General features: G+C 42.1%; 1 protein-coding gene across 14 annotated transcripts in view; it reads right to left on the minus strand.

Annotated features, from left to right (window-relative positions):
- The window catches only part of SLC4A4 (solute carrier family 4 member 4), a 251,636-nt gene extending 226,238 nt beyond the window's left edge, over positions 1–25,398 (minus strand). For 5 of the 14 annotated variants that reach the window (XM_074950426.1, XM_074950422.1, XM_074950425.1 and 2 more), the window contains exon 1: positions 25,103–25,266. The gene's annotated coding sequence lies outside the window, so the exon portion shown is untranslated. The other 9 variants (XM_074950429.1, XM_074950427.1, XM_074950428.1 and 6 more) reach the window with 5 other exon arrangements.
- Between the last annotated feature and the right edge of the window lie 603 nt (positions 25,399–26,001).

The following is a 26,001-nucleotide window of genomic DNA, read 5'->3' on the forward strand; positions in this document are numbered from 1 at the left end:
CTGCCAATATGTCAGAGGATAAGATCCTCTTTTAAAGAAGCCATATCAATTAATTTAGGACCCAGAGTTTGTGCGTTTATGAATAAAGAAAAGGAGTACTTGTGGCACCTTAGAGACTAACAATTTTATTTGAGCATAAGCTTTCGTGAGCTACAGCTCACTTCATCAGATGCATATGATGCACATGTTTATGAATGTGTTTTATAAACATAACATCAATAAGAATATTTTCAAAAATTCTTTCCCGTCCAGTTTTAAACATTGCCCCACTTTCCAAACATTGCAGTATTGTGGTAACGTAGAGTAACCAAGGAGTGCCAGCGACTAGGGGAAAAAGAACAGAACTGCCCACAAGGAGTGAAATGCAGACAAGGCAAATGAATGGTAAAGGGAAGATTTAGTTTAAAATTCTGTTCGAATAACCTAAAACAGCATATGTAACACTGGCAAGTTTGGGGCTTTTTAAATATGGTTTTAATCCAACAGTCCCTTTAAGCTACCTTGATCAGCACCATTACATACAGATCGCATGAGAAACATCATGAAAATCTTCAGCTGTAATAACTTTTATTATGAGAGGGAGAGAAACATCTCCCTCCACTTCCCCTCAGGTGTCCCCCTCCAGCTGCTGATTGACTACAGAGCTTTTCCAAGAGCAGCATTACCAGCTGCTAATCAGCGAGTGACAAGCCAACAGCAGACAAACTGCAGTGAACAGCTGTCTTTGGACATTACCATTCAAGGCACCTGCATTGCACAGTTCAGGACAAACTCAAATGCTCATATCTTTAGCATTTTATACGGTTTACAGTAACAGCGTCTAGTTTCTGAGGATCCTTAACTGTTTACAGCATATGTCAACCTTTATGCTTTCACCAAAACCGGCAGAAGGAGATACAGGTTGAATGGCCAGAACTAGTACTTCAGTTACCTTGGCTATCATCAACATGGCAAATCCCAAAGGCACATGGCCTCCTTGCAAATTGAGCAGCACCTGGATCCATCTCTGGAAAGAGGCCTACGGTGGTCAGCTGGTAAACTCAGTTTATGTCCATCACTGGCAATCCTGTCACATCCCCAAAGCTTTCAACGCCCACCTGATCACCAGCCATGTAGCAGCATTCCTTGGTACACACACGTCAGAAGCTGCTGGTCTTCCAGTCTAATAATATGTCCACACCAAGAAAGCCGTCCAAACCAAACTAGTGCTGATGGAGGCAGTTGCTGAGGTTGGCTCCAAATATCCTCATTTCTGAGCGTGTCCTGCCACTTGATATGCAGCAGCTAAAGTCGACAAGAATCAAAAACGTAAATCCAGTGTTCTTCAGCCCTCCTCAGAGCCCATGTTCATGGCCTTACGATAGCATTTGCGTAACGGTGGTGCTACAGATCCTCAACTTCACGGCAAGTTTGATGTCACAAAGCCCCCAACAAAGGCCACTGGCAGCAGCTGCTTCTATACAAGCATCCACAGCCACATCTTCTCCTCCAGCACTATGACCCTGCCCAAATATCGGACAATTTCCACCTGCTCAATGCCTCACCTGCACAGGCTGATACTGAGCTGGTTGTAATGCAGAGCTGGAGGCCACTTGATGACAATGGCTAGGGGTTCAAACCAATGCATACGGCTTATCGCTCAACGAGATCAGCGATCAGCTACAACAATTCGCCAGATTGAACCCACAAGACAATGTCACTGGGAGACTAGCAGTTACACCAGAAGCACCACCTCCTGACTCTGACTTTCCTGCCCTTCTCAGGTTGTCAAAAGACTCCCTTTGGCCAAAATTTGGCATGAAAGATGCATTGCAAATTTTCATAAAAAAAAAAAGTTCAGACTCCTAAACTTTTGGGGGGGGGGGGAGGGAGAGGGAGGAAGTTAAATTTGGGACAGCGGTTGCACAAAGAAACAAAACTGGTGAAAATCTTCACGAGTTTTATTGGAGATGGGGAAAAGGGGGAGAATTGCTTATCATCCTACCAGCATACCATGGCTGCTAGGTAGAGCAAGCTACGCTGTCCCATAGTGGAGAAAGCTGGAGCTATTGGATGGAACAGAGAGTCTTAGTCCTGAGAGAGGAATGGGTCTCAACTCTAAGAGAAAAGAGGAAGAATGGAGTAGGCTTGCTATCCACAGTAAGGACATGCCATATGGGTTGGATTTTCAAAAAGCACTTGGCCTAACTCTGACATCAACAGCAATTGCTAGAGCTGGGATGAAAATTTTCATTTTGACTTACAATGTTTTGTGTCAGTTGTTGAAGACCAAAAGACTATCCATTTTCAGTTTCTAGATTTTGGGGAAACCACATTTTCTAATGGGAAAAAAATTTTGTAGAAAAAAGTCAATCTCTTGACTTCAGTAGGAGCTGAGCTGTGCTGAGCTGGGCCAATCCGGCCCCGCCGGCTGTCCCCCAAGCCGCTGCTCCATCAGCCCCGTGCTTGGGAACCATAAACCCCGCTGGGTCTTTGGAGGAAGAGGGAAAAAAAAGCAAAAGGAAAAAAAAAAAAAAAAGCTGAGCACTTCTGAAAAATCCCACCCTACATAAGTGAGATTTTGACAAAAGTCCAACATCATGGACTTAGCATCCAACTCAGGCAGTAAGGTACATACCTGCTGAGTGCTAGAATCCACTGGAACCCTCTAGTAGTCGATTTAGAAGCAGGACTGACTAGTCTAAAGGGAGTCTCAGCCACGCCTAAATCCATAAGAACGGTAGCTACAACATAGGGTCAGGAGGGCACAGTGGCTTAACGGTGGGCAAAAGGAAAATTTGGAAGAAGGGAAGTAGTGTGAAGTGGAGGGAAAACCTGAGAAGGTTTTGCTATTCCAAAAAAGCAGAGGACCTCCCATGGGATAATCAGGTAAATCAGGCTCCCTACTTTGCATAGTTCTCAGTGAGGCTGAAGCCATGCCAGGGGAAGCACCTCAGAAAGTTTAGTTCCAGTATGATGTCTATACTTAATCGGGGATCAACACATGATCAATGCATCAGCAGTGGATTTAGCAGGTCTAGCGAAGACCCGCTAAATTGACCGCAGATTGCTCTCCCATCAACTCCTGTACTCCACCGGTCGAGAAGAGTAAGGGGGGGAGGGTTTGATGGGAGAGTGTCTCCCGTCAACGTTGCATAGTGTGGACCACGCAGTAAGTAGATCTAAGCTACGTCAATTTGAGTTACACTATTCACGTAACTCAAATTGCGTAGCTTAGATCAACTTTTCCCTTTAGTGTAGGCAAGGCCTCAGACACAGTTTCCCCAGCACTAAACTAGGGAAAATTCAAGCCCAACTCACAGTAATGTAGTGAGGCTTAGAGAATAATAAAGTGTTCTGAGATCACCATTTGAAAGTTACTATAGCACTAAGAAGTATTAATTTTTCTAGATTGTATTTGTCATACTACTCACAGTTTAGGTCTACAATTTAGGAATCACTGCTCAGTCTACAATGCAAGAAAGGAATCTTTTAAAATTAAGACGATCTGTTTGAATGTTTGTTTCCATAAAATAGGACACATTTAGAACCTCTGACTCAGAAAGCCTGCCTAACATATAAATGGAATCACTTTCAGGGTTGGAAAGTTTGCGAGATGCAGAACAGCTCTGTTTAATACAAACGTCGGAAGTTATAGTGGGAAGGTGAAGACTGAAGGAAGGTTTCTAAAACATGTTTTAAAAGAAAAATGTTGTTTCTCTACAAAATACAGAACAACTAAACAGATGGAGTGCTGCCACCTTTTGGCTATTTAGCCTAATCACAGAGGCGGTGAAGAATGTATTTATGCAAATAAGCCATGTTAGAGCAAAAGTACTGCCTTGTTACACGTTTAATTGAAATAGTTTATTGCAAAGAACTTCATTCAGTCCTTCACGCTGAGAGTAAACACTACTAGTGGTTTGTATACCTTTATAATTTATGACAGGAGAGAAGATGATTGTGATAAGAAGAGCAGAGAAGCTGATGTGACAGCACTGGTTATCAGACTGAGACGCAACCAACGCAAGTTAATAAAAATGTACAACATTGCTAGAGAACACAGATAATAAATCAGAAGTTTCCGATATGACTTTATTATTCTTCCCATTTTAAACATGTTTTGAAAAATCGGGAACAAACCCAAATAAGCTTTAGACTTAATGTAGAGACATTCAGCCAGCTGAAGCAACCTATGTGGGTAGCAGACAGCTCTTCCAATGAGAGAACCAAGTTTAAAATAGCAATCCCTTTGCAGTCAATGAAGTCAGTAGGGGCTGAAAGCATGGAAAGGCTCCAAGGAGGAAAGGGGATTGTGAACATCAAGTGACTTAACAGCAATGCCTATTGGCCAAAACATAAGCGACATTAGCAGAACTCTGAAGGGAGGTCAGTTCAGCACTGACTGTGAAACATGGACTCCCCCCTCCTAAGAAATAAGACCTCTACTCACTGCAAAATGAGACTGTATACAGAAAAGTGGGAATTGGGTAACAAAGCCTGTACTGAAGTCTGCACCTTCATAAAGGCCATCTGCTTTGCAGGGCCTGGATTTCATTAAATCTGCTAGATCTTCTTTTCCTACAATTTCCATCATTGATGGGGAGGTGGGGGGACTAACACTTGAGAAAGCAGTAAGTCCCCTGCAGAAGCTAACCGTGCCCTCTACTCTTCAGACACAGCTTTCAGCTGAAGAGTCTGCCTCCTTTAGAACAACATGTCTCAGTTGTGAGGGCAGCTGCCTTCAGACTATATCAGTCTGCAGACTTGGGGTCCCTTTGGACTCAGGGCTACTGGCTATCCGAACGCCAACAGCAGCAAAAGACACGCTTCTTCCGTTTGTGACTGCCCAACAGATAGCATCCAATCTTATTGGGCACAAACCTGGCCATCCTGATCCAAACACTCGTGACCTCTAAGCTTCTGCTTCTCATATCTATAGCTGACACCACATATCCTGAACAGACTACAGCTGGTGCAACACAGATTGCCACGAGCACATCACCAATACACCCCTCCCTGCAATGACTCCTCCATGGGACCAGATCTGGCTACCTGACCACTACTCCTTCCATGACAGCTAGGTTCCACTGGAACAATGAAACTGTTTGATGAACCTCCTGCACTGCAGTGGACCTCCCAAGTGAGACACACAAATTGTTACTGGAGTGGGACCCAGATTCTGGCACTCCCTTCCCCTGCAGAGGCGAGTCACTCTGGCCCTCGCCACTCCCAGAGCTGAATGCAAAACCATAGTGATGTGACTGAGCTTTTTCCTCATTCTGTTACCCACACAAACACAAAAACCCTGCAAACTAATCAAGCTGTTTCTTCCAAAGGCTAATAAGGAAGGAAGAGAAGTTATTTCTACTTTTAAATATTTGAGAGGGGTTCAGATACTAAATGAAAGGGGAAATTAACTAGATTAAATCCTAATGAGGAATTGATTACCTTGCAGCCCATATCTGAATTTTTGTTGAAGAAAAAAAATTATACATAATGTGACCAATTCCTCATTGGGTTCATTTTGTCTACTTTTCTCAACAGAAATTCACATATGGCCTGCAAGACATGCAGTATGAGCTGCTCAATCTCTCTTCACTCTTAATGGCCTGGTTTGTGTGTTTATAAATCAGATAGTTATCTTAAATGTATTTTTCCCGTGGATATAAAACAATTTACTCGTGAACACAAGAGGCTATGACCAGCAGGGACAGAAAACTCCTCCATTCTACTTCAGAGAGGTCCCCCAACTACTGTATTCTTCTTTACGAATACAAAGCTAGCTCCCTTTCAAAAGGGAATATTTATAATCTACGGGCTTGAAGTCCTAAAAAACACACCTTTCTGCTATGGGAATGAGGGATGGTATAACAGCATAGGGCACTGGACTTGGACTTAGGAGAACTAGGTTCAACTCCTAGCTCAGTTTCAGATTTCTTGTGTCACCTTGGCCAAGTCACTTCAGCTTCTTGTGCCTCAGTTTCCCCATATGTAAAATGGGGGAGTCCACTTCACAGATCTTATCCTTGTGACACCACTGTGAGATAGGGAGGTGCTCAAATACTACAGTGAGCCATGTAAGTATCTAGTCAGATACTCCAGCTTGTCTATAAAATGTAACTAAAAACTTAAAAAAAAAAAAAAAACCCACAGAAATCTAAGAGGTTTCATGTATCCTGTCCAGGAAAAGGCTGAGATGGCAGAGCCTAAGCAACTCCAAAGTAGCACGGACTATTTTTATTTCACAGTATTAAACATGGACCCAATCTCACTGATTCCACAACAGTTGTTGGTGTATGTCACCAGGCTGCAGTGAACACACTTGCTCATGTCTTGTGTATGCTGCAGTGTAAACACACTGGGGAAGCCAACAGCTGGAGGCACTGCCAAAAACCAGCAAGACAAGGCCTGCTGATCGGTGTGACAGAACTCCCTCTGTGGATCACATCTTTGCCCAAAGGACATGTGAAACCTTGGAGACTCAGCTTCCCTTTTGGTATACAACACATAAATGCGTTGTTGGTCACATACGCCTATCACAATGAACAGCGCAGGACAGCTGGTGAAGGGGGTTCTCCGCTACCATAACAACAGCCCCATACTCGATCAGACCAATGGTCCATTTCGCCCAGTATCCTGTTTCTGACAGTGGCCAATGACAGATGCTACAGTGTGAGTGAACAGAGCAGGGCAATTTATCGAGTGATCTATCCTGTCATCCAGTCCCATCTTCTGGAAGTCACAGGTTCAGGGACACCCAGAGCATGGGATTGCATCCCTGACCATCTTAGCTAATAGCTATTGATGGACCTATTCTCCATGAATTTATCCAATTCATTTTTGAATCCAGTTATATTTTTGGACTTCACAACATCCCTGGCAAGGAGTTCTACAGATTGACTGTGCACTGTGTGAAGCAGTACTTCCTCATGTTTGTTTTAGACCTGCTGCCTATTCATCTCATTGGGTGACCATGGTTTGTGTGTTATGTGAAGGGTAACACACACTTCCTTATTCACATTCTCCATACCCTTCATGATTTTACAGCCCTCTCTCAGATCCCCCCTCAGCTTGGGAAAGAGACAACCGAACAGTCGCAGTCTCTTTAATCTCCCCTCACAGTAAAGCAGTTTCATACACATTCATTTTTGTGGCCCTTCTCTATAACTTTTCCAACTCTAATAGATCTTTTTTGAGATGGAGCAACCAGAACAGCTTGCAGTATTCAAGATGTAGGCGTACCATGGATTTACAGAGTGGCATGATGATACTTTGTCTTATTTTGGACTATAAAGTAGATAGAAAGCTGGCTAGATCATCGGGCTCAATGGGTAGCAATCAATGGCTCCATGTCTAGTTGGCAGCCGGTATCAAGCAGAGTGTCCCAAGGGTCGATCCTGAGGTCCCTTCCAACCCTGATATTCTATGATTTGCTATCCCTTTCCAAATTGTTCCTAACATTGTTAGCTTTTTTGACTGCTGCTGAACATTGAGCACATGTTTTCATGGCACTATCCACAATGACTCAGAGATCTTTCTTGAGAGAACACAGCTAATTTAGACCCCATTGTTTTTACACACACACACACACACAAATTTGGGATTATATTTTTCAATATGCATTTATCAACAGTGAATTTCATCTGCCATTTTCTTCCTCAGTCACCCATTTTTGTGAGATCCCTTTGTAACTGTTTGCTGTCTGCTCTGGACTTTACGATCTTGTCTAATTTTTGTATTGTCTGCAAAGTTTGCCACCTCACTGTTGACCCCTTTTTTCAGATCATTTATGAGTGCAGAAGGAGCAAAGCACTGGGGTACACAGTCTTTTCAAAAGACCCGCATGAATCAGATTATTACAACGCTTACTCACATGGAATAATACCTGAAGCTACACTTGTTGCAATCTATCAGTGTGAGAGATCAGAATCAGGACCCCAACTCAGCAGAACACTCAAGTATGTTAACTTCAAGCACATGCTTACACCCCATTATAGGATTTAAGCACTGCCTCAGTGCACTGCTGAATCAGGGACCTGACTAACAGTGATTACATTCAGTGGCTGCAGTCACAAGAACTCTGAAGAGGTATTGTCTTTATAATTTCAGTATAGCAGGGCATTTTCCAGACACCATAGTAATAGGAATTATTAAAAGTATACTTTGGCAAAATAATGGTACTGATCATTTAAAGTTCCCAATGGGTCAGATAAGTAGGTGAAATTTTACACATTTAAGGACATAATATTTATTAACTATACATTTTATGAATGGCTCCATTCTGGTCTACCACAGTCAGGATTTTTTGTAGCTTAAAGTATGTGTGGGGAATAAAAAGTTTCTCAACATTCAATATGGCCAGTTTATAAAACCATAATTTCTTTGTCAATTTTAATTTTAAAAAAATTAAAACACAAGCAGCAGCTGGTTTATCAGTGGAATTATCTGGCAAGTTTTAAAAAAAAATTATTTTTGCCACAGGTAAAGAGAAAACCTCCATGAAATATAAAAAGCAACTGAAACAGTAGTAGAGATTTTAAATTATTAAATTTAATATTTCAAATAGCTTTGTGTTTTTATGCAACTTAACTGTTGACCAGTGAGTAGTTGTGTAGAAAGGCGCTGATTCTCCACTATTCCATTTATTCCTAATTTATACAGGGGTAAATGACTACATAGAGTGTTTACACCACTCATGTTTTAAACCCCATCACTGTGACCAATCTTCAGTTGGTGTAAATCAGCATAACTGCAGTGTCGTCAAAGGAGCTACATCGTTTATACTATCTGACCCACTCTGTGATTACACCTGATGTAAAGCAGTGGAGAATCATATTAATATTTCAGTGTAATCTGCAGGATTTCATATTTGGTTATCTAACCAATTGTGTGTGTGGTGATTTTTTTTAATTTTCCCCCTCTAGCTTTCTGCCTTTAAGGAGATACATTTCAAGCATAGCCATATGAGGTAAGGTTTCAGAGTAACAGCCGTGTTAGTCTGTATTCGCAAAAAGAAAAGGAGTACTTGTGGCACCTTAGAGACTAACCAATTATATGAGGTAAGGTTGATGGGGTGAGAATGGCACTTCACTTTCAGCTGTGGGAAGCTCTCAAGACAAATACAGCTCAGATTAACTTGGCTGGAAAGAAGACTTTGGTAAAATCTTAGCATTAGATCAAAAATAGTTGTGATGAGTTGGGGAAAAAAAGACAAGTAGTGAACTAGAGAAAGTCTGACACGGGAAAGATGACCTCGGGTCATGATAGTGTGATTGCTGCCCTAATGAAAGAAAATAAGGCATTTAAAAAAAAATTAAAAAAAAAACCCAAAAAGAGAGAATTTCCCCACCTCCAGCAACTCTCTCACTCCAGGTCAGACCAGCACAGAAAAAAATACCACAAGCCGAATCATCCAGAAGAATTATTTTCTCTCAATAACTCTGAGTATTTAACAAAATACTGACTATATTTATGTCAACCTCAGATCCCAGGGGATACAAAATGTACTTAATATGAATTATATCCATTAGGACACATTCTGATCTTAAGTAATTGCAGGTCACCCAATGAAATTTTTAAACAAAACTGGAAAGGTTTAAAAAACAAAACTGGAAAGACTTCTTCATACAATGCACAGTCAACCTGTCACAACAAGACCTTCCTCTAAATCAACGTTTCTCAATCTTTTTGATACCAGGGACCAGCTTCCTGCCCTCCTAAACTGTGTCTAAAAGCATCCACAGCCAACTGGTACATGCTGTTTCTGCTAATTGTTACTGCCAAGGAGTATGAGAGAAATGAAAGGCAGCCAAGAGATACTCCTTACCACACTAGCCCAGGAGGCCCGAGTTCTCCCCAAAGTATCCAGGTGTCAGTGCAAGGACTAATGGGCTTGCGGACCAGGCCAAATACACTACAGCAGTCAGAACTGCCAGATATAGATATATGAGAAATCACAGCTCTGAGAATGAAGTGTATGTATTTGAAATTGAGAGCATTTGTATCCTACATTTTCAGAGGACTTACATTTAGGTTCTTGTATTCAAGCAAGCTGGTCTGAGGAACAGGTCCCTATTAATGCTGATGTTAAGCTAGTTCCAACTGCTTCCAAACCCATAGAAGGACTGGTCCATATGTACAGATTTCCCCAGCATGCCTGTAAACTTTTCTCCAAAGGGGAGATTCCCAGCTTCACAGTGGGACACATAGCCGTCACTTCTAGCCATGGAAGGGCCATGACATTTCAAATCAGGACATTTTAAGTCTAGAAAGATTATTTTGTCATTTTACAACGCTTTTAATAGTTCTCTGAGCCCTGTATGGTAGGACTCACAATTCTACTTTAGAAATGGGGGGAACATTTAAAAAAAAAAATCACAATACATCTAAAAAATGCACTAAAACAGCATTTCTGAAACGATGGTACAGGTACCACCGGTGGTACAGGGGCAATAGTGGAATGGCATGCAGGCTGATTTAAAGTACAACGTTAGACTAAGAACCCATTGTAACTACACTGATTAAAATTGTAGAGGTGGCCAGGCCAAGTACTTTTGAGTTTTAAGATGTGACAAAATAGGTCTTCAAGTCTGAGAACCACAGTTCTAAAAAAAAAAAAAAATATGAAATATTCTTTTCTATAATCCATGTGGCATATACAGAACACGTGCTGGTGCGAAATAACGCTTCCATTTCTATCCTTGGAGGGCCACGGAAGTATTTCCCTGGCATGTTGATTACAAAGAAAGTGGCAACTCTCTGAAGCTGTTGTGTTTGGAATGTTACAGTAACTACCAAGGAAATGGGTTAGTGGGTTGGGGGCAGGTCATACAGTCAGAAGCGTGCAATCAGCACTTAATTGGCATGAACTGATATAACTTGCTCTCGGTATTGCTACACGAATAATTAATAGGATCATCCCAATCTCATAACAATAAAATATTTTATACCACTAGCCATAGATATCTAAATATTGGGCACCCAGAAATTAATTCCCACAAACTTCAGCTGACCATCTTTACCTTGGAACCTACTTTAAGAATAGAGGGGGTAGATCTTGAAATGTACAAATAAGAACTCGGTGCCCCACTCCAACTGAACATCAATGGCATTTGGATTCCTAATTTTGCGCTTTTGAAAATATCAAGAGAGGTAAAATTTACCAACAGGTGACCTTGGTGAAGACATATGCATCTGAAAATGCCAGTTGCAGGTAGCACCCTGAAATTTGTTGCCAGATTACAGCCAGCTATACTCCATCTGAGCTTTGTAATACTATATGCCAGTTTTTGGGAGACACCTATTAACAATGAACTGCTTTATAAAGGAACATCTAATCAGAATACAGCTCTTTAGAGGTAAAAGGAAAATACTCTAATATAATATTAAATCCTGGTTATCTGTACCCATTATCTTGCATTTGTACTGCTCTACTAAGTGGAACGATTATCTTTGGACTAGAGCCAGAAAAGCTGGATTGATACCACAAGTTCAAGACTTCAAATCTGTCACTGGAATTTTCAAAGCCAGGTTCTGATCCTGAAAGGTACCAAGTATCTCCTGGAAGATATTAAGCAGCCTCTGCTAAATTGAGGGTGCTTGTCACCTCACATGATCAGGCCCCAAGAAAATACTAAATCCCTTGTCCTGGTTAACAGAAGATATTTGCAACCAAAGCCATTACTGCACCAGGAAGATGTAAGACAAGAGTCTCTTAATGGATGGTTAGGAGTAAAAAAGCAAAAACAGTGTAAGACAGCTGGTTTTACTTGTACAGAAATCTACCAACCCCAGAGACCCACATATCTCACCATCACCTGAGGACCACACAGTACTCAGGATGCCCACCAGTGTATACATTTTGAGCATGATGTGCAAGAGTTGATATTGCACTGCTTTTTAATAAAAAAGTATGATGTACAGCTAATCTTCAGTGAATTGCATGGACTTTGAGCTCTCCTAACTTACTTGTAAAAGCTACAAACAAGACCTCTCTTTATTCAGTCTCTGGAGAAGATATTACAAGATGTAGACTAGGATTTCCACAAAGTGGTTTTTCTGATTCTGTATCTTGAAACAAAATTAAACACTGAACTTTTGATGGAGAGGTGGTGGTGACCCAAAAGAAATTTAAGGAACAAAGAGGTTTTGTTTTGCAATGATTCCTAAGGGCCTATGATTTTGCTCAAGAGTCTAGTACTCCATTCCCATTTGAAAATATTAAATGATATTCAAAGTAATGTGCCTATTAATTTATGTGTATTGCACATATAACTATATTTTCAAGGTCTGGCTTTACTAGAGCTGTATATAAATCAATCAAACTGGACTGTCTGTGATGCAAGATCAGAGAACATCAAGGGCCCAATTCAAAGCCTGGTGGAGTCAATGGAAAAATTTCCATTGACATCAATGTGCTATGGATCATTCTCTGAAGTAACCATTTTGAAAGTCAGTTTCATAAAAATATAATTCTAAGTGGTGCTTTCCCCCTTCTTCCACTTAACATTTTAGGATTGTTTTAAGTCACGTTTCTGAGTCACACAAATAATTAAATCTGATCTTACTAGGTTCTTCCCTTCCTTCACTTTGGATTCAAAACACTACGATTCTCTAAAAAAGGGTATGTTTTAATCTGTGTAATGCACTATTTTAAAAAGGCAATCTATCCTTCCTAATGGATCAGTTTTCAGATTAAAATGTTTTTCCATCACTTTTTATGTTAATCCTTTCCAGTTATGCTAGCTATCCACATTAAACTGAAAAAGGAGAGAGAGAGACTCAGACTAATGCATTAACTAAAAGGAAGCATTTTCACATCAAAAATCACAATACAAGCCTTTTCTCCTACCACACTAAATGAAATCACTCTTGACTGAAATGAGAGATAGCACCGGAACTCAGCTTCTCCTCAAAAAGGTGTCAAAATCCATTTATGTGGGCAAGTTGTAGTGGGGGACGTCTAGGTTGGATATTAGGAAAAACTATTTCACTAGGAGGGTGGTGAAGCACTGGGTTACCTAGTGAGGTGACGGAATCTCCATCCTTAGAGGTTTTTAAGGCCCAGCTTGACAAAGCCCTAGCTGGGATGATTTAGTTGGGCATTGGTCCTGCTTTGAGCAGGGGGTTGGACTAGATGATCTCCTGAGGTCTCTTCCAACCCTAATCTTCTATGAGTCTAAGACTAAATATAAAATACACTGTCCAACAAAGGCCACAGAAGCGCTGAAAATGTTTTCCATGACATGGAAAACAGATGTGTTGTTTGAATCAGATTGTCCTTGCTTCCATAAATCAGATGAGTCCAACAATCATAACTTATATTTCATATCAAACACTGTTAATATTCAGACAAAAGTAGGGAAGGGCGGTGGCCGATACTAATTTTTAAACTCTCTAAACAAAAAACATGTGTGCAGCTATAGGGAAATCTTTATGCGTAGCAATGTCATAGATCCTAGTGGGCCCTTTCCTAGACATGCATGAGGACTGCTGTGAGGAGAATCAAAGCCCTTGTGCTCTGGGTGTTTCAAGCTCCTGGCTCCTGAACAGAGACTAGCCACTGCCCCAGTCTGAGCTCCCTAGACTCTCAGTGAGCAGTCCTTCTATTTGGCATATCCCCATCCCAAGTGCTAGAACCCGTTGGCCAGCTGCCTAGCACCTCTGGGTGCAGCACTGACCCTTCAGACTCTCCAGTACTTAAACATAGCCATCTCCCAGAAGTCCACCCCAAAGGTGCAAAGCTTCTGGATACAGGTTAACTGCCCACAGCAGTTGCGAGGCAGTCCACCCACCCACCCCAGTCTAACACCTTTATGCTCATTTATACTTAATCTTGCAAAGCACAAAATAAAATATCCTAACACACAATGTCCCTCACTAGCTCATCCATCACTTGGGAACCATGAGTGTGCCATCTGGAAGGTCACCAGGATCTTCTGCCCTCTCCCCTATCCTGCCCCTGCAGCCATCTCATCTTAATCTGATGCTCTTTCCCCAGTTTCCCCTGTGAATCACTTTACAGACTTCTGCTGGGGTCACCTGCTTCTTTTCTTCCTTTTAGTAATTTTCCACTGCTCTCAGAACCCCTTCCTTTCAGACAAGAGGAGAAAATGTCTTCTCCCAGCTAGAGCAAACTGATTGCCCGAGGTCTTCTACTTTGAATAGATGACTATTGAGTGCTGACCACTCACCATTGTCTATGGCCTGACAGAGGCATGACAACTCTGCTGACTGATGGGGGGTCCACATACACATAGGCCTTCCACAACACAGTTTCATAAAATTATCCACAGTTCCAAAGTGGTGCACAGACTCACTCCCCAATTCATCCCAATGCCGTATTTCTGCAGTTAGCCTACTTGCCTTGAAACAAGATTAATTTTCCCCTTTCATACTTGCTTTGATGATGTGTCACTAATGTATTAGAGAAATAAAGTGAAAGCACTTTAACTTAAAATCTTGCTACTAAATATTTTCCTATTACTACTGATGCCATCTGATCGGTCTTCAAAGTGAAATTCACTGCATAAGGCCCCATACACCTTTCACACCACAATTAACCCCCAATTAAGGGTTTATGTGACACACAGGACCACGTGCAGGCCATCAGCATTAAAGGGAATTTCAAACTCAGAAAACAGGCAATTTATAGCAGGGTCTAAATGTTGGTCAAGAGAACAGTTTTTATGCCTACTAAGGGCCCATTTCTGCCACACTTATTCAATTCCCTTGCCAGGCATTTCATACATTCATTTCAATGGGGCTGCTCAGAGAGGCCTGAATCCAGAAAAGCATTTCAACACAGGCTTCCCTTTGAGCAAGAGCAGTCCCACTGAAATCAGCAGCAGACTCAGACTCATAGACATTAAGGCCAGAAGGGCCCATCGTCATCATCCAGTCTGACCTCCTGCATGCCACAGAACGTCATCCACCCACTCCTGTAATAGACCCGTAGCCACGGGCTGGGTTACTGAAGTCTCAAATCATGATTTAAAGATCTCAAGTTACAGAGAATCCACCATTTTCTAGTCCAGACCAGCAAGAGACCTTTTCAGCTTGGGTCACAGACAGGAGTGGGGGGAGAGGGAGGAGAACCCAGGGTATTTACAAATCTGACCTGGGGGAAAATTCCTTCCCAACTCCAATAGGGTTACATGCTTAAAATTTAAGCTGATGCTTAAAACACTTTTCTGGATTGGGGGCTATGTGAGTAGTGCCAATAAGGATAAGTAAGGGTGGCAGAATTGAGCCCACTGTATTTCAACATTATGAATAAAGCACTCTAGCACATTCAGCCAATTTGACTACTGTACTATACTTCCTTGACTTTCCCAACATAGTTTTGTTTATACAAGTGCTTACTGTGTGACAATTCCATTTCCCTGATGTGTTTGGAGCCCCTATTTCAAGAACATTATACAGTTCATTTGATGGTATCGGGGAGGTATTGCTACTGTAGATCACATCATTTACAATTCATCCAGGATAGTCACACACCATCACCCATATAGATCATGAGCTGTTGCATAATACATATAATGCCATTCTCAGGACACTATATACTCTATGTTTGTGCCATCAAGACTTCCAAATGAATGCCTTCATTAAGTATTGGAGAGCATGACTACATATCTTTGTTTCCTGCTATTATTGTTTCTGGCTAGAAACAGACAATCCCTGAGGACAGTCAGTATGACAGAGCTACTGTTCTAGTGGTGATAGTGGTCACAGCTGAGGACAGCAATTGTCCGAAATGGAACCTGTGTCAGTTTAATTTTATAACAAGCAAAATTCACAGCATTGTGGTTACAAAAACATCTGTGTACCATGGGGCTTAAGTTAAATTTGTGTGTGTGAAATTTCTATTTCAAACACTTATTCATATGAATTCACATTTAGCTCACATGGGTTTTACCCAGTCCCAGTGTACTGAGAGGTGATTCAATATACTGAAACATTACTTGTCATTTGGCTGTTAAGCAAGCATTATACAACTCCAACCTACACACAGAGACCAATTATATTTAGCAACCTCAGTGACTGACCCAGAATGCTTGGCTTTCAAGTATAAGGGTTTAAATAATGTAGCTGAAGTGTTAGTTTTATAGCTTCAGGTATAAAAAAAAGCAGATAACCAAAACCTTCTGATCAAGGTTAAATTCTAAGATTAGAAACACTGAGATGAGGAAACTCCAGAGATGATAAAAACTAAAATACACTAATGGTGAAAATGACTTTATTTAGGGTATTTAAATTCTATTTCTGTACCTACAATGAGAAACAATCAAAAACTAAATATGTTATTGAAAATATACTAGTTAGGGCTCAGATACATTTTTTTTGCCTAAAGGTTACACAGAAACATATAACGTTATCAGTATCATCCAAAATAATCTATTTGCCATTTTCTTCAAGAAGCAGTAGTGACCTAAACCAGAGGCGCAGAATACAAGGATCAAAAACCATGGAAAAAGCCATCCAAATCAGTTGCACATACAAACGACTAGGATTTATGACTTAATACTGGCTCACTGCGCTAACATGCAGAAAAATGTAAAACCTAAACTCTGGTACAAGCGGTAGGGACTGAATTTCAGTGGAGTCACATCAAATTTTAGTTAATTCATCAGATTAGTAGCAATAACCTGTAACCAATAAAAGGTTACACTCTGCACTGTACTCTCAGAGCCAGATTTCAGACAGTGGACTCCATATTTATAAGCACAGTTTTCCACTAAGTCACTCACCATTTAGGTAAGGTGAATATCAAAGTCCTAGATTTGCAGGCAGGAGCTTTGACGTAAAAGTGACAAAGTGCAGGTTCAAAACAGTCCCCAACTATGGAGCCCAATTTAGGCTAAACGGGAAAGGTGGTCCTTAATTAAATAAAGTAAAAAAATAGAAGAGAACAGAGGAAACTAGATGAGCTGCACTGATTTATAATGCAATGTAATTTGTCTCATAACCTATGGCTGGATCATAAACCGCTCCATTTTCCTTACTAGAACCCCAAAGGGAAATTAAATTCCACAGACTGACCCGCTAAATTGGGTTTAACTCCACCACAAAGACTTGGGTTCTTGAGGGTTGCAATGATCAACAAGTACATGATTTTACAAAAATGGAAGAGCAGGCTTATGCCCAGAATAGAGCGTGGCATGCAGACCTGTCTTAGTTAACAGCCAAAGAATAAATAGCTCATTGCAGTAGACAGCAATTATATGAATCTGAAGAAATTCGGACCCTGTTTCTAGGTACATTTGGATAGAAAAGTTGAGCTGGCTTAAAGAATGCCAGGCCTTCATACCTCTGAACGCCTCCCCTCCCATCCAGTACCCTCTTACCCTATTCATATAGGTCTTCTCCCATTGTATTACTGTTACCCCCAGCCTAACATGTTAAGTTTATGTAGTATTGTCTGGTTTGTATTGTCTGCTCTTGCAATTTTATAACTTGTCAAAGCTGCACAATTCCATAATTCTACTGGAGATCCCATGAAGCACGCAGTATTTGAAAACTTATACAAGCTGTAAATCATTTACCTTTCTGTACCTTACATTGTCTGTTTCTTTATGAAACGCAATAAAGAATTAATCACACACAAAAAAGTCGTCGTAGACTGTACCTCAAGATAGTCAGATTGTTTTGGGGAAGAAGGGCACTATATAAAGCTTCAAGACAACATTTTAAAATCTCAGAATATTTTAAATTAGAACATTTTATTAAGGCAACAACTATATTAGAATTGAATGAAATAATTATGATAAATGGCAGAAGTAAAGGGATTTTAGTAATCCGCAGTCTTAAGTCTGTATTTCCAGGAGTCACAATCCATCATCCAGATGCGATATTCATGGATTAGGATTTTTTGATGTCAGGACAATTAAGAATTACTTAAAGTATGAGGTGCTCTAGAGTTTATTGACAAACATTTTAAATTGTAACAAAGCAGAAATCCGAATCTGCTCACACTTCTAAACTTTTTTTTTTTTTTTTTTTTAATATTCTGGGAGTGAAATAACAAGTAGCTTATCTCACAGTTGCATATGCCTGCAATCATAAGTGAAATAAGCATAGCAATCTTTGATTTGTTCCTAACTAAGTCATAAGAATGGCCATACTGAGTCAGACAAATGGTCCATCCAGCCCAGTATCCTGTCTTCTGACAGTGGCCAATGCCACGTGCCCCAGAGGGAATGAACAGAAGAGGCAATCATCAAGTGATCCATCCCCTGTCATCCACTGAATTACAAAATAAAATTACAAAAGAAAGAAAGAAAGGGCTAGTTTAAGGTCTGATCCAAAACTCACTGAAGTTGATAGGGAGTCTCTTATGGGCTTCAGTGGCGTTTGGGTCAGGCCTATAGTGAGTGTTAGTCTCACAATCCAAAGGACAGTGGTGTACGTAGGTCCCAGGAATGAAGGAATCTGTGCAGCAGTTTGAAGTGTAAACTTTACATTTGTCTGCAGCATAGCTATCCAGGTGCACCTGAATGGAAGACTCTGGTTTCCAGCAAACAAATACACCCTGAAAGCATGAAGAAGGATGTTTTCTGGTTTTATAGAGAAGTTAATCAAAATACATAACATGGTTTGATTGTTAAGACATGTATTGAAAATGTTTTAAAACAGTTTCATCTTTCAAGCATAATCTCACACATTACGTATTAATTGCCATAGGTGTACATGGTGCTTTGCAGACATTTGAAAGAGAAGCTTTTGAGGACAGGTTATCTAACTCAGAATAGTAACAAATATATACATCTTGCCATCAGAGACTGTTTTAACCTGAAATTTACATGGTAAGCATTTACAACACTGAATGTAACAAAAATCCTGCAAAAATTAGGTTACATTTTCAGAACAAAGTAATGATGTTCAGTGCTCAGGGGCCAGATATTCAGAAAGTGTGGAGCATTCACCCTCTGGAAAAATCAATTTTACAGTATCTCAGGATAGGCACCTAGAAATTGAGGTCCCCTAGACACTTCTAAAATGTTAGGGTCTTATTTGTGAACTGAAAACTCAATATGGTGATTGGTGCCCCACTGAGAAATGTTCAGTTTCTTTTTCTAATTTCTCAAACAGCTTTATTATCTGAGTAGAAACATAAGATGAGGGAAGACAAAAAAAAGATTAGATGGATAGATGGGGAATAAAGGTTACAAATAGTTAACTTACTTAGTGGCACTGCACACATCTTATTTTATTCATTTATTTTAAACTTATTTAACATACCCCTAATCCTCACTTATCAGCCAGTACTGGAATTGCTGAGGTGTTTCAAGTCAATATTTAGATGAATGGTCCAGATAAATAGGATACAATAAGAACATAAGAATGGCCATACTGGGTCAGACCAAAGGTCCATCCGGCCCAGTATCCTGTCTTCCCACAGTGGCCAGCCAATGCCAGGTTCACTCCCTCTGGGCACCTAACAGGTAACGATCAAGTGATCTCTCTCCTGCCACCTATCTCCACCCTCTGACAAACTGAGGCTAGGGACACCATTCCTTATCCATCATGGCTAATAGCAATTAATGGACTTAACCTCCATGAATTTATCTAGTTCTCTTTTACACTCTGTTGTAGTCCTAGCCTTCACACCAGGTATGGTGCACACAAGTACCGTGCACTTCTTAGCCCCTTACTTTGGCAAATAATAAAATTCACCTGTTGGTGAAAGGAAAAACACCCAGTTAGGTATGATGTACATGTATAATTAAAAAATAAAATAATCCCTAAAGCCTTTAAAAACAACAATAATTTTATTATTTTACAATAGAGTAACCAAGGTATTTGGTTTTTAAAATGAGTACTTAGTTTTCACGTACAGCAATTTACCGATATGAATGTACAATGCATTCTCAGCACCTACACTGACCCAGAGATGCATCTTTGAACTAAAAAGTCTGTATACTAAGCCTTGACCTGACAGACCATGATTCTTCCTTTGAAGCCATCATACAATACTGAGTAAGTAAAGTTCTAAAGAGTCCAAGATACATATTTATATGCTAGCAAATAATTAAGAGGAAAGAGCACAGTACAGATTCATCTGAATAGTGAACAAAGCTCTAACTTCTTATTTACAGCTTTATTATTATTAAACCAAGTGCTATCAGCAGACTCAGCACTGTGCTAACAAGAAGAAGAAGGAATGCCCCTGTCCCAAGGAAATTGAAATCTAAAGCAAATACAGATAAGACAAAGGATAGATCAGAGGAAGGTTCAGGGTGAAAACCTGGCCTCACTGAACCCAATGACAAAACTCCCATTGACTTCAATAGGGTCAGGATTTCACTCAATCTTTACACCAATGGTGCAGATTTCTATTTTGTTATCAAGCCACTCAGGAATAGGACAAGTTTAAGAGAGGGATTTCTCTTCTCCCCACCCTAGTTTTCTTTGTTACAGAAGAGTGTGTATTTTTTTTTAAAAAATAGGAGGCGGCAGATGTGGTTCCCCATCACACTTTTGTATCCAAAACCATCAAGATTAGTATAGTGACATGAGGTAATCCAGACATTCTACTTCTATCAATCTTAAATCTAAAGTTCCGTGGCTGTGTGGATTTCACACTTTTCAAGTTTTCTGCACAAATTTTAAGCCACACAGCAGCTGATGATTGCTCTTGGCACAGAATAGTAAGATGGACCTGATCCTGGCAATTACAGGAACGCTGAATCAGGCTACAAGAGTCCAGATTCTGAAGCTAATATACAAAGAAAAATACCTCAAAGCCAGGCCACCAGCGTAGGGAAAGGATCTAGCCATCTGTTATAATTAAGCCACCATAATCTGTGGTGGACAGTGACAGACTGGAAGGAATAAGGCCATAGAAAAGGCATTGGGGCTACTGATTTTCAATAAAGTATCTTCAGAGGAGCACATAATCCGAACTCCAAAATGGAGGGGCATCTGCATCATTTCTCCCCTCCTATCCCTGGTCACACTCAAAACTGCAACAGATGGGCAGAGTGCATGCTGTAGTTTGATACAACTGACTTAGTTTGCTTGATAATTACAAATCCTTTTACCTATGCAACCGTGACAAAAAGGCTTAAGATTCAGTCAAAGCAGCATCAATCTGCACTAACTGAATGGCACATAAAAAACTGCAGAGATAATTAATGAAAGTGAGTACAGATGCAAATATTCTTATTAATGCCAGCTTCCTGAGAAAATAGCTAGTCCAGCAAGTCATTGTCTACAAAAGAAATATTTTGTATTTACTAACAGGCAGGTAGTAAATCTTAGTCTAAATGACTTATTTTATCTATTAAGAATAGCTGCCTGATAGTCCTCCTACTGTTTCAGAAAAAAGTTATGTCTTTTTATTCTTAAGAAAACCAGTTTTCCATTCATAAAATTAACAAAAAAACCCATATCCTACATGTCATATTAATGCATCTTCAAATTCTTATTGCAACCAGGGACCCCTTGAGATGAAAACTTAACCTGCGTTCACTGAAAGAAACTTCTCATACTTGAGTATGGCGCCCTCATTGACAGGCAGGCAAATCAGAGAACAACAACATGATTTACAAATGAACACATTTTCAACTCTTAAGAGACATTTTCCTTTAAATGTGCACTTTGTGCATAAATCTCCTCTTTAGTTATCAGTGCAAGGTATCAGCAGTTTTAGTATTTGCCATACATGGACAGACAGTAAGATTATCAGAATGTATTTGGAAGGTTCCCACTACTGTATTTCTTTTAAAACCCAATTACTTAAAATGCCCTCCAGCTGATGCAAAACTAACAAGACGGCATGTTTAATGCATCACCCCTTGGGGAAAAAAAAAAAAAAAAAAAAAAGCAACACACCCCGATGCTCTCCTTGTACCACATTTTCAACTTATGATACTAACAACGTATCAGGCAGTCAGCTCCGCCAACTCTTTTAGAGAGTGGAAATTCACACATAATGAAAGTGGCGAAGATTGGGGGGAAAAAATTTGTTTTTCTTTGAAGTGAAATAAAAATCTGTTACTGTTTCATGTTTTCAGTCTGAAAAAAATAGAAGGAACAAGAAACAAGGCACCACTTGAATCTCAGGGTTGTACTGCTATCCACAAACAGCCTAGAGCCATATCCTTTAATGTCAGCAAAAGCCTGGACATGATGTGGAGCCTTTTCATTTCTGTGATTCCACAACAAAACCACAGAAGTCACTGTGAAAGACACTGCACTTACTTCTGCACTGAAATACATGCAAGATATTGAAAGACGGACCACGGCAAATGAACAAGTCCCTTAACCCGCAGTGCAAAATATATAAAACCACACAATTCCATTTAAGATTCTGCATCTTAATGGGAACTACAGGTAATTACAACTAAGCTATTTCTAGTAGAGAGACTCTTACCTCTTTTATATGCAGATAACTTCTGGTTTCCGAACAAAATAAGAACTGGATATATTTGCACAAGATAGCACATTAGCAAGAAGCAAATTCTCTCCCACACAAAATGCTTGGCTCTTTAACATTTCGCTAAATTCATCAAGCCAACTTTAACTATGGGAAAAATAGGCATAACTGGAACAATTAAGTCACTAAGGGTATGTCTACACTACCCCCCGGACCGGCGGGCAGCGATCGATCCAGCAGGGATCAATTTATTGCGTCTAGTCTAGATGCGATAAATCGACCCCCGAGCGCTCTCCTGTCGACTCCTGTACTCCAGCTCTGCGAGAGGCGCAGGCAGAGTCGACAGGGGAGCGGCAGCAGTCGACTCACCGCAGTGAAGACACCACGGTAAGTCGATCTAAGTACATCAACTTCAACTAGGTTATTCACGTAACTGAAGTTGCGTAACTTAGATCGATCCTCCCCAGTGTAGACCAGGGCTACATAGTAAGCATGTTGTAAGCATGAAGTAGCTTTTAGATACAAAGCAAACTGTACATCTCAGTCTCTTATTTCTAAGAGTCTGTACTCTGTGAAATATGTCTTAACACAAATCCAGTGAAGCTACTACCAGTGTGCCTTAGGATCACCGCAAATACCTAGACACATGAGAGGTCCCCTCCAAGTTAATGGAACTAGGTCTATGAGTAAAGTTATTCAGTTCATAAGTGTCTGCAATATCAGGTCTTCGGTGCTTAAGGGCACAATCCTCTAGAGGTGCTGAGCACCCTGAACTGCCACTGACTTCAGTGAAAGCTGAACGTGCTTGTCACTTTTCAGGGGTGGTAAGTACCTTCCTTAAAGCATCAAGCCTGATATGTTCCATATTTTTTGAAACAAAGTTGCCATGAAGCTCTAAGGACATTTATTATGAAATACTATAAAAAATGTTAAATACTGGTGCTAAAAGAATGCCCTCCTAACAAAGGAAACATAGAATAATCCTTAATGTTGCATCAGAAAACAAGATTATGAGAATGAAAGGATGATTTAACATTCATTTCCATGTCTGTTCTTTAGTGAGAGTGGAACACCTGAGGACAAGAATTCTTAGCAGGAAGTTCAAGAAAGAAAGGAGAGAGAAGATTGGACAAGAAACATTGCTCAGCTAGTTTATGGCAGTGGAATATTCCCATTTAGCAAAATGCCAGATGAGATACTAAGACCATTTAAAGAAATACGATTTCCCTGAAATGGTTCTTGCTGACAGTTTAATTAGTAAGCTTTACTGATTTATCAAAAGTTTCCAAATAATAGCTCTTTAAAAACTGTCGGGTATCAACTGGTAAACACCAGGAGAGGTGTGTCTGAAGTGGGAAAAAAAATTCAATGTCATTTTTTACACAGATGTTTAAAAAAAAATTTCCTCAGGTTTCTATCCAATGTAAAAAGTCAGACTTAGCAGTATGCATTTCCCATTTTAGGCCCAATCCAGCACTCTTTGCCAGTGCAAGACAGCCACTTTCAGCTAAACTTACCACAGAAAAAGAGATTGCATCTGCACTTCTCAGAGTGGCAAGCCTGTGGTTTCCTTCATGCAAGTAAAATCCTGCATTCATCAGAGATATGCCAAATTGAATGCTAATGGAAGAACTGCTTTAACCACTGTGGAAAGCGATATAAAATAACTGTACACACGCAAGAGACAAGAGCCCCAGTTCCCACAAACCGAGCTGTGCCAACGGACCCTTTCGCTCTTTGAGAGCGCCACTGACTTCAAGAGCTAAGTCTGCCTGGCCATTAGGGCCCGGGGGCGCACATCAGGGTGCAAGATCTGGGCCACAACTTGTATACCTCAGTAACATACATGTAAGTTGTGTGCGCATACACACATGCACGCACACATAGCCCAGTTGCACGCTAAGTCTCGCGCACACATTCTTGTGCAAGAGATGCATTTGCTCTCGGACACACCAGCGCCTGTACTTATTTTCGAACATGCAAACGCCCGGCGTGCAGCAAAACTCCTGAAAAATGCACGTGTTAAGTTCTTTCCTCCTTTTGTCCGAGCTTTGCCCCAGCTGCCGGGAGTGGATCCAGGGGACGAACCCCCCACCCCCCACCCGTGTGTCAGGGGCAGGGGCCACGCGGCTCTCCCGCACGCACCCAGCCCCTGCCCGGTAATCCCCAGCGTGGGCGGGCGAGCGGGAGCCACTGCAGGCAAAGAAGGGACCGGGGCGGGGCGCGGCGGGGGCGGTTTCCCCCGGCTGCACGGACCCGGCTCACCGCGGGCGCCGTCCCCCGCAGGCGGAGCCCCTCGCACCGGGACCCCGCCGCTGCAGGGGCGGGAAACCCGCGCGGGGGGGGAAGGGGAGGAAGCGCCGCCCGGAGCCCACCTGCCCCCGGCCCTGCCCCGGCCCGCGCTCACCTCCGCGGCTCCGTCCTCCGCCGCTCCTCCAGCGTGGCGGCGGGCCGGGCCGGGCCGGGGGCGGCTGCCCACGCGGGAGCCGCAGCTCCGGGGCGGCGAGCGGGGCGCTCCGCTGGGCAGCCCGCGGGCCGGGAGAAGGGCGAGCCGGCGTCCGAGCGCCGCGCTGCAGCACTGCCCAGCCGCGCCCGCCTCCCCGCTCCCGTTTTAAAGCCGAGAGTGGCCGCGGGCCGTCCCCTTCCCCGCGTGCCATCGCAGCCGCGCGGCGTCACCGGGCCCCGGGCGGGCCAGGGCGGAGTCTGGGTGGCTCGGGCTCCTGGTGTTCCAGGCTCACTCACTTGCCCGCCGCTCTCCCGGGCGCGCCGCGCGGCTCCGGCCCCGGCCCTGGCCGGGGATCAAGTGCGCCGGCCGCCGCCTGCTCCCTTCCTGGGGAAGGGCCAACAGAGGCGGGCGGGAACGGGGTCCGGTTTGCAGGAGCAGCAGCGCCTCGGACCCTTTTCTCCCCCCGGAGACACATTTACCTCCCCCGGGGAGGGGCCCCTGCAGCTGGAGTCGGAGCACGTTAAGTTCATCCAATTGCATGTCAGCCTGGTGACGACAAGAGACGAGAGTCACACACACTTTGCTGGCTGAAGTGAAGTGACCAAACCACAGCCTTGCAAAACAGAGGGGAGAGACATGCCTCTCGTCCTGGCATGCGGAAAGGTGGGATCTAAGACACTGCACAACCGCGGGGGCTTTGTTCCCCCCCCCCATGGGAAATTATCCAGAATGGAAAAAGTTTCCTGCTAAATCAAGCGCGTACAGAAAAGAAACAACGAACAGAACGTGGAAGCTGCTGCCCCATGTTCTAAAGCTACTAAACGCTACAAGCCATGCCATTCCCAAGGGACTGGGTGCTGTCTCTGGTGAGACCATTCAACAGCGGTCACAATAAAGCGTGCGGGGGGGGGGGTTGACACCTTTCATATTTTATAACGTTGGACAAAAGTGTGACATCCCCTAACACAGGCAGATTCCCCCCCGCCCCTTACATTAAATTCTGAATATGAAACCCTGCAGGCTAGTATTGCACAAGAACACGGGGCAAAATGCAAATCTGTCTCCTGCTCCTCCCCTTCACAAATCTGGGGAGGTGTCAACCCTATTGAGAAGGTGGGGTGGTCGTGAGGGTGCAATCCTGCTTGGAAAGTTCTGAAGACTTCTACAGGAGGGACTGTACAGGGTGAACGTGGAA

The sequence above is a fragment of the Natator depressus genome, chromosome 4 (genome assembly GCF_965152275.1).
Source record: "Natator depressus isolate rNatDep1 chromosome 4, rNatDep2.hap1, whole genome shotgun sequence".
Classification (NCBI taxonomy): Eukaryota; Metazoa; Chordata; order Testudines; family Cheloniidae; genus Natator; species Natator depressus.